Source organism: Esox lucius, chromosome 12, assembly GCF_011004845.1.
Source record: "Esox lucius isolate fEsoLuc1 chromosome 12, fEsoLuc1.pri, whole genome shotgun sequence".
Lineage (NCBI taxonomy): Eukaryota > Metazoa > Chordata > Actinopteri > Esociformes > Esocidae > Esox > Esox lucius.
In genome coordinates, this window is record NC_047580.1 from 28,774,420 (window position 1) to 28,791,040 (window position 16,621).

Consider the following 16,621-nt stretch of genomic DNA (forward strand, 5'->3'; position numbering starts at 1 on the left):
TTTGGATTATTAGATTTTTTTCGGAAAAAAGAGAGATATCATTGTATTCAGTCTACAAAAGTTTAAACTAAACCGCAATAACAAACAACATTTTAATAGTCTTTGGCCCGTCACGTTTCTAACAATATTATGTATTCTGGATGTTAAAAGTTGTTCCTACATTTGGGAGGTTGAAAAAAGTATAGATTACTTAATAGTTAACAAATATATCCAACCAAGCTGCTTAGGCCTATTTTAAAATGGTCACTTTTTCATAAAACTGTTTAGGTTCCTGTTTTACCTAAATCGTAGAGACGGATATCTAGAAAGGAAAGGGAACTCAAGTCAATAACTACATAGCTGTAATTTGTCGTCATATAGACACAAAGTGCTCTGTTGTCTCTTGTCTGGGGATAGGACCGCTATGGAGGGCAACTCATCCAAATGGCAGCTTCACGGAAGTCCAAGGTCAAGGTAAAAAAACGCAGACAAACAGGGTCGTAATCAGAGTCTAGACAGAAACGAACTTCACAATTACTCGGTGGAGTATGCATGCAAACAGTTTCAGTCATTTACAGACCCTGACTCTGAAATACTTGCAGCGTGGCTAGTAAGGACAAACTCCAATGATAGCTGAAGTAATTTCCTGTGTTTTTAAAGAGACAAGACAACTAGGTATATTGAGCTGTCTAGAGAAGAGAGAAACACGAGCATAACAACACAGTACCAATGAAGTGCGTGCTTCCTCTTATAATTTGCACACTGAGGTGTTTATTAATGATATCCATTTTATATGGATTTCGATGGATGGTTTATAGGCTAATACAAATTTTGCTATGTAATTTTTAGCGAGCTTTATGCGCGACACGATTCCAAGTATACATGGTGTTTCCTTGTTAAAGGGGAGTTGTAAGGCCGGCATGCTGGGTTTTTAAAAAGGAAACCTCGAACTTACCACCACACATTCAGCATTGTTCCCTTGTGATACATTTCCAACTTAACAATATATTTAAACATTAGCTTCAGCAAGGTATCAAAGGCTTCACGTCAATATTTACGAAGACAAAACAATGATAGTTATGACTAACATTTGAAACTTGCGGTACCGGTTGAGAGTGAAAGTGTCATAGAAACCGAATGGGTTTGTAAGTTTGGTTTTTATACAGCCATTCAGACTGACTGATCTGCATATTGAATGTGCAGACCTTGAGTATTGCAAAAAATATTTAGTACATGCGTCCTTCCGCGTGTAAAGACAAATACATGATTTTGGGTACCCGGATTGCAATTACATTTTCTTGCAAAACGTTATGTAACGGAATAGTTAGAATTGCTTTGTGCTATAATAACATTATTCGATAAGGATATTCTTTGTCTGCATTGAAGTAGCACCCAACAATTACAACATTACACACCAGTGCTTCGAAAGTCCAGATGCAGTTCTTCACCTAGTGAGTATTGATTTTATATATTTTTGGAACTTGCCATAGAATAAAATGGAAACGAATACATATAAATATATTCCTGACACACGTCATTGTGTGCTGTCAAATTGAAATGTATAAACATTCCAGACACAATAGCTAGCCATGAAATGTCCTCTACATAGTTAGCTACAATGAAATGTATGATAATGATGCAAAATTCTAATAGGAGTGAAAATGTTACATCTCCATTAAGGAAATCCCCATATTGCTTGGACATTTCCAATACAATATATACGGTTGTACTCCGTTATTCCCTGAATAGCACATTTATAAATATACAAACAAACTTGACACAGTAGGCTGCACCCCTTGGGGTCGCCAGGACCGAGCCTGGGAAAGGCTATCCTTTATACAAGATAAACTACAATCATACACTTGTCTCTCGAATACTTTTGAACACCAATAGAACATTTATAGCCTGTAGGCGTAGTGCTGCAAATAAGCACTGAACAATATTCATGGAATGTCATTGCTGGAGATCTTTCTAGATTTTACTAAGTGCTGTTCAAAACGTGCTACCTCTGTCACATCGGGTAACAGAATTGGGGAGGGGAGTTTAGTTTTTTGGAAGTTAGGGTTTGGGTGGAGGGTCCCATGCATCACCCCATGGCTGGTCCCCTTGGTCATGGTCGCCAGACCACAGAGGTGCCTACCTGTGGGCTTCAGCTCTACGGGCTTCCGCTTTAATGTACTGACTGACCTGTGCGCCACATAAATAATACAATTTAGTACCAGTCATTTGTTTACATTGGAATTTTCTCACTAGCTCTTGAATCAGGACTTATTTTATCATATTGATTATTTAACAATATGCTGGTAATGTAGAATAGAAAATAATGTAACAAAACATAACAAGAATCTAACAAAGGAACCGGACAGAATTCAATACGTACATTATTGTTTAGATCCTTTGTCTCCAGGTACTCAATATCAACAACATATATAACACTATATTTGTACCAGTCTATTGTGGGGAAATTACACTGGTGGTATAGTGAGAAAGATGCAGTATCCTAAAGGATCATGTAGGATTTTTTGAGGTAGCCTGTTCAGCCTACTAGTTGAATGGAGTGATCCAATTTGCAAGTAAACACAACGTCGATACTAATATTGTTATTTACGACTAGCTAAAGGCCTTTGGTTACAGGCTATTTTAGAAAATAAAACGTAACTCTTCCATTTTAATCAGCAAAGTGTTTGCGCGTTGATTAATCAAATAAGCAAACTTCAAAGGTCATCTCAAGAGTTTCACAAACTTCATTTTAACTAAATATTTGTTTGAAACATGGTTTTAAACATATCCTGCATGATTAAGCTATTTAAAAATGTAATTGCCTATACGAATGTAGATCTTCTGCATAGTCCAAATGTAAACATTTCCATTCCCATAGCGTAACATTAATGCGTAAATGTGAATATGAATTATTATCCATCACAGAAGAAACGCACAAATACGTTGTATATTACATTGAAATGTGTTTCTTTTGGAATTAATATATAAAGAATTGCTAAACGAGGTGAGGAAAAAGACCTCAAGTTAATGCAACATTTGGGGAAAGAGAAATTCAGGCCTTTTTAAAGTCGGTGTTTTCCTAAATAATAAACCATACTTCTGCGTATAGCATACTGAGCAAAGATAGGAAAGGGCTTGATTCAAATATGTTGAATGCAAACGTTTGTTTTATTTGATGAATATTTTTCCACACATATAGCATGTAAACACATAGCATATCCTGGCGTACACACAGACACACACACACACACCTTGTGTGCAACGAACTTGGGTTTGGGAAGTTGGTCATGTTGGCTCAAGTTTTCATAGAGTGGGTTCCTGAGCACATGCCGGTTAGGCCATCTTCCTTCATTCCAACTATTCAGACGTACCTTGTGTGGCAAGCCTGAGCCTGGTGCAGTCAGGTAATACACATATTACTACTAACTGTGTGAATAAGCTATTTTTCTATTACATGGCGACTTGTTTGTCAACATAAACATAGACATGATTGAATTAAATTATTATGACAATCTGTAGATTCCCACTGTGATTTGAGCAAATTACAGTGAAATGTTATTTAAAAATGATATTTTGAGCCAAAGGTCCACGAAAGAGATTTCCCTTTATTTCGTCATTCTGAATGGAAAAAAATGATATATAGAAAAGTTTTAAAAAAAACATACGGATGTGAAATTATGCCACTTGTGCATGTATCCATTAGTACAGGATTTGAGATTGTCGCTTTTAGTCGGCATACGATAGGCTACAATTGCTGATAATAGGTCTAAAGGCACATGCAACAGTTTGATATACCAGTGATCACAATCTACATTGTTCACAAGCACTGTGTAAGTGCTTGTCTATGCTAACCACAAACAGTTAATAACCAAATCAGTGCGAGGGCCACACCTAGGCATACACGAGCAAACCTGCGAGGGGGAGGGGAGGCTTGTCTGACAGAGGAAGGTGGATAGACTCACGTGCGGCTTGCAGATGAGATGCTGAACTATCAAAATAGGAAGATGTCGCATTGCGGATATTTTCTATCATTTACGATTTCCCATTCGACATTTAGGCACTTGAATGTTTAAGCAATGTGCACAGAGGAGTTCTGCAGAGTAGACCCAAAACACTTATAACCTCTGATGATGTTGATCTTATTGTGAATGGAATGTTGTCTGGTTGGACAAACTTGGTAAACGATCTGACTACAATGAACTGTTATATGTATTATCATTTGGTAGAGCTAAGGGCCATCGCACGATACAAAAACCCAAGAGCTGGTCGTTTGGGTTTTGAATCAAAGTTGGTTAAATGTACCTGGTTTCAGATTAAATTATTACAAGGAATAACAAAGGGTGCATCTTATTGGATTCAATATGGCCAAAATACATATGCGCGGAGTTGCCTTCTCCTTTGATAGCTGTTGATTATGGAATGGTTTCAAATGTGTCCATGCAAGAAGGACGCATTCAGCAAAAACCTTGCATGAATATGCTGCTCCATACGAAATTAATAATATATGCAATGTCACAATGGGACACAGCCATATTGAATGTATGTGTTTATTAAACACACAACTGCTTAAGATGATTTCAATTGCGTTGGTAAATAGGCATAGTATTCATAAAATTGATTTCCAAAATAAAGAACAAATGAAGGCCTATATGTTCAAATCCAAATAAGGGATTCCATGATTACAGTTTAATGCATCATATATAATGCACGTTTTTAGCTTCTCCAGAGCAGCAAGGATTATCTATAAACATTCAACTTTTATTACTTAAAAAGCAGCTCATATTTTTCAGACCAACTAGAAAAATGGGCCGAACTAGCGTCACGAGTTCTGAAGTGTTGTGTTTTCAAAATTACCTGTTTCGTGGCATGGCACATCTTTTTTGGACAGATTAGTAAAAAAAGTATTTTTGTCTATTGCACACCTAAGAAAAATCCATTCCTAAACCGAGAATGGAGAGAAGAAAGTGTTCAATCGTTTTAAATGACACAGAATGCAGACGAAGCAACTCCCAAGTTACAGATGTAGACAGCACAGTCGGAAGTCCAAGTTCAAGTTAAAAGAGGCGGTCACTCACAGCCGCTGTCCAGACAACACAACAAAAGACAACCACGGTTATAAGCTAGTGTATTTTTGTTGTTGCTTCTCAAAAATATACATGCAAATATTTATGCACATAGTTTTGCTTTGTTGTTACCAATGAGTAAACAACAAATTAAATGGCTTAACTTTTTGTTTTCCTCCCTACAGCCGTTGACTTAAACCAAACAACCGGTATTCAATTAATTGAAACATCATGAGATATTTATAAAGAAATATGTTATGTTTTTGCATGTTTATTAAACATAGAAAGTGTATTTGATATGACGTTCAATAAAAAATGTCGACATAATAAAGGGTTAGGGTTGTCTATAGGATTTTACATTCGAGACTATATTCAAACTTTTAATTAACTGTTCTCTGTAAGGGATTTGCTTTTACATTAGAAACTAGTTCCGAAATTAAATAATATTGTACAAATTATTTTTTTCTCTCAATATAATAAGTAGAGATATACTTAATATCCACTGATAACACCATAAATATAAACATGGCTATGTTAATAGCCTACAGGAAGTTATGCCAACAGGCTGTATAACGTCCCTTCACAATATTTAAATATCGTGCAATTGCAGCAAAGTCAATTTCCATAATGTAACGAGTTAAGAGCGTTTAAGTTTGGGTTTGGAAAGATAAGAAAGTGCTACTTTCGGCAACGTGGCGAAGGTCTGTCTTTTAAGCATCAAAATACATGGAGCAGAAATATCTCGATCCATTTTGTTGCTTTTACTCAGTTACAGACAACATTTATCATGTAGCATGCCACACAATATAGCATTCAAACACTATATTTATTTATAAGTTCCAACCTAGTTCAGTCACACATTTGCTAGACCCTGAATAAAGGTCATGATATTCATACCGTATTAGTGACATGCATTTCGACTCTTGTATAGTCGTGGGGGATGGTTAGAATTTCTTCGTGCCAGGATGCATCAATGCAAATGATTAAATTCCACTTACAACTTTCAATCAAGGCAACATATAATATTAAACATGCTTTTGTGAAACATACATTGGAAACATGTCTGCAGGTGTTTTATTCACCACGGGTGACGTACCGGGTAGGTTTACTTATAACTTCTGGCTACGGTTGGCTGTACCATTCCATTGGGATGAATGTAAATTTTTTGGGCATTGAAACTTCGCTTTGAATCCCCACAGCAATATCGCGTGAAATGTTATTTTAATAGTTTTATCATATTCAAAAAGCAAAATAGTTTATCTATTTTATCTATCCTTTCTTTGGAAAATAATAAAAAATAGTTTGGCATAGTAAAAACCAACTAAGAATTAAGGAGTACTTAATGTAACACGCTGAAACTTACACTGCAACTTAAACTGCCACTAAAAATAGTACACCTTCATATTCGGTTAAGAGCAAGAACCATTATTAAATCGACCAATTTTACATTTAGCACACCTACATTCTTGGTCGTTCAATGCCTTGGGATCACATAAATGCTAACCTTATCCAGAAGGAACCAGTCGTAAGCATTATCATCAATGGAGAAAGTTTTAAAATGATACGTTTTGTGCATTCAGTCCTGAATTAATTAAGGATCTCATTGGTAAAATACAAATAATAAAATAAAGTAAAATGACTCAAAAAAATCTGCTAAAGTAAACAAAGAAGTACTACTTTTTTGAAAATATTATTATACATTATTTCTTCATGAATAATTTTCAGTAGGCTATGCATTTGCGCATTAAGTCATATTATAGTTACATGTTTCAAACACACGTTTCTATTTCAAACCTCTCCATTCTCTAGTTTCAAGGCTCAATATTTAAATTCCCTTTCACTTATTCAAATGTCACTTGATAGTCTCTGTGTCATAGGTCAAGGTCAAGGACGACCATAGGAAGCAGCCGAAATAGTTTCCAACGTCTCAAACCCGTTTCCAAACTGGAATCGACCAAGTTTGAGAATCGAGAGCACAAACGGAAAATTTTCACAAAATGTCTTCTTTCTAAAAATGATGTCATGCTGTGTACTTTCTGAACTTGTTTTTAATAAGCGAAAACATAAAAATACGAATTAATCAATAACTAACCGAACTAAAAACCAAGATTGCTTTTGCCCATTAAGCTGGTAGATCTGTTACAGACATCCAAATGGCCAAAACATTCAAACTTGCACTGAAATCGAACTAAACATGTCTGGTTGACAGGACAGTCTAGATTCTCATCGAATTTTTTTGAAAAGACTAATTTAAAACGACCAAAGAAGTCCACCGTTGGAATGTGTTCATTCTATCCTCCAATTAGAAATAAGACAGACACAGACGTAGGTCTATGAGATTCAGTGCCTTAAAAACGCGAAGGCCGTTGACTTCATTCAACCTCTCTGATGCTTTGCTGTTGCATTTAGCTGCATATAGGAAATGCGGCCTACTGGCCTGTCCTATGTCATCTGATCAGAAGGTGGCTAATGCATCACCTTACATAAAGCACCCTTACATAAGGTACCAAACCCCTCAGACAACAATTTAAACCATAAAACCTGAATTATTTTTCTTTTGATTGATATTTAATGAAATAGCTTATTGGCTATGCATATAAGAACGGGACTGATCTGAGTTCAAGTTCAAAGTCTGTCTCTCCACACAGAGCAGGGGGGAGACCTCCTCACCTCTCTCGTAAAAATGGTCGTAGCACACAAAGTAGCACCAGATCCAAAATCCAAAATATAAGCCTCAATCAAAGCTATAGAATCTGGTTAGACGAGTGAGAAAGGTTGATGTTCACAGAGATTCATCTGACAACCCTAAACACATTGAGTGGTGCAATTACGTTTTGGATCCAATAAGAATCCTTCCATGTCCGTGGACATCCAAAATGTACAAGTCTTTGCGTAAGAAGACCCGCTCCACTGCCAAAGAGGAAGCCTCCTAGTCGGAATGTTGAATTGAAGTAAAATGTAATACCACACCATCATCAATTAAGTTGACAATCGATAGTCAGACGATGGTATATGCACTTATGTTCGGTAAATTTGTTTTTGTCTCACGCCCCTCATGTCGCCCCACATGTTCCAAACAGCTACTGTCAGCTTCCTTTGGACTCAATACATGTGTATCTTGTATGTTAGGGTAATTCACTTACTTCCTTGGCTGCTAAAAGATTCCAGAAGGTCAGAATAAAATAGAAATAGAATCCTCTATCTGAGCTTCAGATAAAAAATATAGTAAAGCTCCATGAAAGACAATAGTCTATATACAAACTAAGATATGATAAGCGAAATTATACTTGGATTAGAAAAATAAATAACACAATCGAGCTTGCGTTTGATATCTGATTATTGATGGATTTAAATATACTTAAATATATGGAATAAAGCTCTATTCATGTACACAAATCGCCCTTTGTGCGGATATTGAAAATATTGCGTTATTTCGTTGTACTTTAAAAAAGCAGAGTTGGGAATTTCGTTTTTTTATGAACTATACCAACACTTGATCATTTATTAATACTCATGGTTTAGATAGTGATTCATATTCTGTCACTATTGTGAGGTATTTTCAAGTTCGATTTACAGAAGTTTGATTAAGGTATCGGTTGGTATTGACGAGCAGTTACGCACTCTATTTAGCATCAGTCCCCTTCAAGTACACACACAACCTATCGAGCATTTATCTAAAGGTTCAAATTAAGTAGCGTGGGGATATCCACAGTACCTCCCTAAGCAAGTTGTTGGGAGTCATTAGATAACGTCAAAACATCACGAATTTAAAATAAACATTGATATTGTGTGCTCCAAGACGTCTCGTGTGTTTTATAGTTTTAACTGGTGTGCTTAAAATACCTCAAAGTTGTTTTGTTCAAAGTATTGTTCTATAAAATCCAAGTAAATAAAAACCAAATGTAATTTGAAATTGCACCTTTTTTATTAACAAATTCTAAAGAGTAATAGGGCGATGAAAACCCACATTTTGGGTGGGATTTTATTGCGAGAGCAACAGTTACATCAGACTAAATTATACTAAAGCACCTAAACAAATAGAACTGCTTTGGAACCTTAATTAATCCCTCTCTTTAATTGGATAATTAACAGGAATGCAGTTGTAAAATAATCTGCATCAGTAAGATATTAAATGCATGAGGAGGTTTTACATTGCTATGGATGGTAATGATTCAGACACACATTGACACACAATATATGATTAGTTACTATGCAACTACCACAACAATCACAATTATGTTTTGTCAGTGGTTGTGTGTAACAGACCTTAATTACAATATCAAGAAAAAAAAGTACCCATTGAAACTGAAGATACAGCAATGGACAGCACCAAAGTACACTAACAACAGCACTGGACAGCATATGGGTTCCTCACAAAACAAAATGACCAGATATTGTTCTTTATTCAGCATGGGGAACTCAGGTGGTCACTCAGGTGGCGATAAATTAACGGACCAAAGTGGTGGTGTTGCACCGCTCATTGTCAGTCTCAAGGAGGTGAATCTGCTAGCTCATTATTTGTCACCAGAGAAACCTTTGAAACGAAGGATTGTCAACAGAAAATGTATGTACATTTTCTTACAAACCAGGTTTACAGCCAACATTTTATTCACATTTCATGATACGCTTGTTGGAAAAAAGAAAGTGTTGGATTAACATTTGAAATGTCAACAAAACCAAAACCCTACAGTGTCAGATCTTTTTCCGACGGTCACATTATTTTTGCAAGAAATTGCCCGTCTCAGTGCAAATGTTGCTTGCACTATTTTGTGAGGCTTTTGAAAGAGTGAAAATGTTTGCTGTATTACAGTTTTTGTGAAAAAACCTACCTTTTTACTAAACAAAGAATTATTTCTCATGAAAAATATTTGCTGGGACTGTGAGGGAGTTTTCTGAGTGGGGAGGGGAAAACAAAAAACTAGCTGTTATTAGTAGAGAGGTGTGAACCTCTTTGTTATTGGCCAATATACCCATTTGCATGGTGATGTCACCATGGAAAGCCGATAATACTGCCCATGAAAAACTATTGTTTAACAGGACTAGTGCACATTGTTCAAACAAACATATGAGGATATAGGACTGATTAAATGTAAAATATTTAAATTTTATCATCATCAGTAGTTTCTTTAATTATGATGTGATACTATGACCGACACCTCATATTTCTGAATAGCCAAACAAATCAAAAGTTTTTAAATGACTAATTTGACTTGAAAATACTTCTGTATGAGAATTTCTACTACCCAGACAAAGAAATAAATTGGTTAATCAAGGTCAAAATTCATCATTCAATTTAATTCTCTGTTGTAGGACACATTGGGGCTTTTCTAAACAATTATGTGATAACAAAAATTGTCATTCTGGCTACTCCTTTAATGTTAATAAACACACCAAAGTATATAGAAGTATATAAACTAAATGGATATCTGAAGCCTTTAGGACTGTTGTCATGCATTAGAATGGTATTGGAAAGTTCATGAAAAAGTCAAAATTAGCTTAATAAGCTTAAACTGTTCAAAATTCAAATTTGTTGTGAAATAGAAAGGACTCTGTACTTGCCAAACACCTAACTGTGGACACCATCAGCTACTTGAGTAACTACGATTGTTTGAAAAAACAGTCAATTGCAAATGGGACTCATTAATGAGGGATATACCAGAGACCTAGAGGCATTCCTCCACGGACCGGCACTGGACCGCAGACCAGGATTTAAGAAATGCTGCCATAATTTTACAAAGGCCATAAAATACTGTATTACTAAGATCTCTCAGGATTTAATTGTGGTTAAGTTAATCTCTGAATAACATACTATACCTTCTGACTAACAATAAACACATTTTATTTTATTGAGCTTCTGTGGCTGCATTCAGAGGGTTATTTATCCCTGATTACATCCAAAAAAAAGCATCCTATTCCCTTTTTGCACATTAGGGTCCATAGGACTCTGGTCAAAAGTAATGCACTATATTGGCAATAGGGTGACATTTGGGATGTATTCCTCAAAGTTAGTTTATCAGTCAAGTGTACTATATTTTATAAACTCTTTCCATACCAGCTGTCACAATGTGCAATACAGACACCCCAAGTAAAACCACAATTCAAGCAACTAGAAGAACCTAGAAAAGAACCAGTCTCCCCATTTTAGCATAAATAAGAAGACATGGTCATTAGGCCAGATCGTTCTTCGAGATGTTCAAACATATGTTAGCTTTACATCTCCCCACCAGCACACACCCTTGTCTGGGCCATTCATTTATGTGCCCCGTAGCATTATAATTGCAAACAAAGATATGTGTATACCATTACGATAAACCACAAGAAAATGCATTATTTTCAAAGCCACCAAGAGAACCCTTTGTTCTGACCGTGGTAGAGAGAATGGCGTGCATAGTGTGGCATACTGCACTAGGCAAGACAAGGAGGGGTGGGGCACAGAGAGAAGGGGTGGGCGGAGTTTAACTCTCCAAATCCCAAGCCACAGATGTGACGCACAGAGATTGATTTTTTCAGGTCCAATTTCTGAGCAAATGGAGGAAAAACACACACACACAAACACAAGCGCACACACACGTGCGCACACAAACACACACACACACACACACACACAGACACACCCACTCAAACACATGCGCACACTCACGTACACACCGCCGTAGAAAAGAGAAGTCCCATGCCCAAGTTCACCCCCATCAAAACTCTGTCCAGATTAATTAGGGGTATTGTTTTGTTCTTCTCTGACACCTGTGAAGGAGTGAGAGCTCAGTTTCCATTACAGCATGCTCCCTACTTAATCAGCCACAATCTGGAGGAAGTTAAGCACGCTGATGTCACTCCCTCTATTCCCCCCCCCCCCCTAATGCTCTCTCCTTCCCTTCCCTCTCTCCTTTCTTCCCTCCCTACTGCTGTTCCCCCCCCCATTCCACCTCACACCTCCCATCTCCCTCCCTCCCTCCCTCCCTTGCCCCCCGTTTCCTACCGATCCTCTTTCTCTTTCTTTCTCTCTCTTTTCATCCCTTCTTTCTCCGCCACTCCACTCTCACTGTCGGTGCTATTCCAGGGCAGCATGGAATCCATTAGAAGCCTGTAATTAAAGAACCACAAAGCCTTTGTCACCGTTTGTGTCCTCTGGCCAGGCTCTGACTGGTCCATTCATATTTTGGGCTGTCCCAAATGGCACCCTACTCACTTTAAGGTTCACTACTTGGGGCTGTGGTGAACTGAAAGGGTATAGGGGTTCCATTTGCGACGCACGCGGACTCTTACATTGGGTTTCTGGAATTCTCTAATGATCACAGTTTGTGCCTTTTTCCAAACCCAAAATGTATTGGAAATTAATACATTACCTAGGCTATGTTGGACAAGCACAGCACAGGAAGGAGACCCGATGAATGCATGCATTATTCCATCTGCAGTTTAAACTGGGTGTTCAGAGAGTCACAACTGTATTTAATAACAAGTACTGGCCAGGGTAGAGTTCTACGACTGTGAGTTGCCCTGTCTGAATGTTTCCTTTTGCCTTGATCACCTTTTCTCTTCTCAGGCTGGTGTTCAGGTACGAACATCTGGGGCGTTTATAGCGGTGGCCATCAGTTTCAGGCGGACTGACTGGGAGGCTGACCTCATACCTGAGAGGGCTTGCAGGTCAGTTTGTTGGAGAGGATGGTGAACACTCCTCTCCATTTACCCCACTCCTGGAACAAGCTTAAAGGTGCATTCCGGGCTTTTTAGCCACTGGTTGTAAAAGTGGCACTGTTGAGCCCAAACAGGTCCATAAAGATTGTATACACCATGTCTGATATGTACCTCATGTCATCAAAGCCACTCACTTTCACTGTTTTTCACAATCACTGACTGGTTCTATGAACAATAAACATAATACAATTTTTTGTAGCCCACTGAGCATTCTTTACTGGTTTTCAAACAAATCTGTGTTTGGGTCACATCGTTTTTTGCGAACCTCTACACACAAATATCTTTATAAAGCACAGTTCTAAACATGTTGTCATGTAGAGAACATTCAATAATCAAACCAAATCACCTCAATTCTAACACTCAACAACCAGTTGTCAAGGTGTAAACACTAGCAATTATAATTAGTCAATCAGGATGTTGGCATTAATAAAAGTGGCCACAGGTAAGTTAACATTTGTTTTGGAGTAAAGGATGACAAAGTCAGAGAAAGAGGTAAAGTAAGAAGAACAACAATATCTAATTAAATTTCTGACACTATATTAAACCTTTCTTTAACCAGGCAAGTCAGTTAAGAACAAATTCTTATTATCAGCCACGGCCTGGCAAGAGAATTGCATCTTTTTGAGGGAAGGGACACAAGATAATAAAGGGTTACGAAATAAAATACAAAAATAATACAAAAATAAACAGGGACTAGATGGTGCTGTACATGACATGACAATGACAGAAACTAGGATGAGAGTAAATCCCAATGTCAGTCATTTCATTGTGGCATCAATTGTCCAGACTTTCAAAAATGAAAAAAGGTTACTTACTGTAAACTTGTTTTCTTGAAACTTGTTTTCTTCTTTTTGTAGAACCGGGAGATCATGCATGATTTCTGAAGCCCTAGAACAAACCATTATAAACATTCCTCTCACCAGTGTGCAATGTGTATTCTATCGTGCCATGGTGTTTCATGCTTTTGTGTGACATTTGTGGGCAAAATTTAATTTATTACTAGAAAATAGGGTGTTCAGACTTTTTGCCTTCAGTCCCAGCTTTAGCAAATAAGTCAAATTAGTAAAAAAAAAAAATATTTTCTTTACACTCATAAATCATGTCATTCTAACATTTAATTGAGTGACAATTTGAGAAAAAATAAATGATCTTCAAATAATAGTTATTTTATTCAAAAACATACGTGCCACAACCATTGGCACCCCTAGAAAATCTAATGAACAAGATCAAATTGATTTACATTCAGATGTTAAAGTTTGATTTAGATGTTAAAGTTAATTTGAGCCTTTGGGAACTCTTCAGTGGTCATCCCTGACATTCTGTTTCACTGGGACATATTGAGGACAACAAAACTATGATTAGAAGCTACCACTACGCCAACAAACACCAGCGATGAGTTTTGTATAAAAAATAAATAAAAACATACAGAAAATAACGAACTGTGAAATATGGTGGTGGACCTATGATTTTCTGGGGCTGTTTTACTTCCAAAGACCATGGGAACATATTGAGGATACATTAAGGACTCCAACCAGGAGATTTTAGGCCAAGCCAGGCTGCCTCAGTCCGGTGTCAAAAACGGTGGCGTGGTTGGATCTTGCCGCAGGACATCGAATCAAAGCACATCTCCAAATCCACAAAAAAAGGTGCACTGACCATATGATAAAGCTTTTGCAATATCCTTCACGGTCCCCTGAACTAGGTTCCATTTTAGACAAGCTTTGACCGGGCTGAGCCAGAGATGCCATAACGTAGGGATGGGACCACCAAGAGACCAGAGGTGGCATAACGTAGGGATGGGACCACCAAGAGACCAGAGGTGGCATAACGTAGGGATGGGACCACCAAGAGACCAGAGGTGGCATAACGTAGGGATGGGACCACCAAGAGACCAGAGGTGGCATAACGTAGGGATGGGACCACCAAGAGACCAGAGGTGGCATAACGTAGGGATGGGACCACCAAGAGACCAGAGGTGGCAGAACGTAGGGATGGGACCACCAAGAGACCAGAGGTGGCAGAACGTAGGGATGGGACCACCAAGAGACCAGAGATGCCATAACGTAGGGATGGGACCACCAAGAGACCAGAGGTGCCCATAACGTAGGGATGGGACCACCAAGAGACCAGAGGTGCCATAACGTAGGGATGGGACCACAAAGAGACCAGAGGTGCCATAACGTAGGGATGGGACCACCAAGAGACCAGAGGTGCCATAACGTAGGGATGGGACCACCAAGAGACCAGAGGTGGCAGAACGGAGTGCATTGGGTGAAGATCGGTAGAGGGTGTTCATTTTGCTTCTCCGTAGGTGGGCGCCATGGTTTTGCCGTGGATTGGGGCTCAACTGTAACGCAATAGAACGAGCGGAGGAGCAGGATGACATGGGAGAACTTGGGATGGCTGAACACCAATTGGGGGGCAGCGTTCTAGATACGTTTGCAGGTGTTTGATGATACAAGCAGAGAGCCCTACCAAATGTGATTTGCAGTAGCCGTAAAACAGATGATAAGTTCCTGGGTTACCTGTGCTACTTCTGGTGTAGAGAATGAGCCTCCAGGAGTGAGACACAACCAGACTCTGTTCCCTAGTCAAATTCTGGTTCCCTATTACTACCAGCATGGCTATATTCTGGGTATTGAAAATGCATTAACTTATTTTGGTATAACTTTGTAATTACCCAGAATGCACTACTGTCCTCATTTTAGGGAGGACCCACTGAGCAGAGCAACAGTAACTACCTTGAAATGGCTAATGTTAGCTGCTAGCAATAAATTGAACGGTTGTTATGAATGCTTGCGTTCTTCTGAATGCATTGCCAGCTCTGGATTATGGAGATCTTCTACTTTGGATTGTTCTACAGTAACAATAAAATATAATTACTTTGGATGTGGGATATAATTACTTTGGACAGGCAAGCTAGTCCTACCGCTGGCAACAGTGCCTACTGGAATAGAGCAGCGGAACAGTTTGATAAATGCAGGTAGAATTTTACACTGGTGTGTAGATTGTATATTTCTTGAGCCATGTTGGCAGGTTGTCACAATTCAGGACATTTAAACAAATACTGGCTAAAGTCTAGAATAAGTATGAAAGTTATGATTTATAGCCAACTATTTCTGGCAGAGCTGTTCCTTCATAGGATTTCTGCTATTTAGTTTTGTATCTGGACTACAAATTCCAGACCATCCGTAGCAGTAGCCAATGGACAGCGCACTGGTACTGAACTTGTAGATATGAACATAGAGACGCTGTTAACCTACCATTAAGCGAATGTTTCATTTCTTGAAGAAATTATCGAGATCCCTTTAAATCTGAAATTGTGAGACTTTTCTATTATGTTTCCTGGTTTTCTACATGTTTTGTTCACATTTTTGGTGGTTTCTAAATTTTTGTTTGAGTTCATCTAACAAATCCTAGCTAAGAAATGTGATTATTTCACTAGTTAGATGATGTAAGCTAGCAAGTGGCAATTGCACTGAAAACTATTCTCCCACAGATGCAAGAGCTGGGCCAGTCCATCTGCATAGCTGCCTTCAAAACAGAGTGTTGTCATGGCGGGAATACTAAGGCCTCAGAAGAGCATCTCAGGGCACACCCAATTCAGGAGGAGGCGGATAAGTTGAACGAGAAAGAATAGAAGGGCAGGCTGCAGAAGTCTGGAAGACTGTGACAGGAAGAAATGCAGCACTCACTGCCACTCCGCCCCAGCGCCATGGGACCCACAGAATGAGGAAGACAGGGGTGAAGAGGCCATTTGAGTTCACTTTGGTTTATTCCTCACTTGCTCTTCCATTTTTGGCCCTTCAGTGCCCTGAACACATGTCCTGTCCATTCCCTGTGTCTGTCCCTGTTATTATAGGAGTGTTTAAGAAAAATTAACAGCA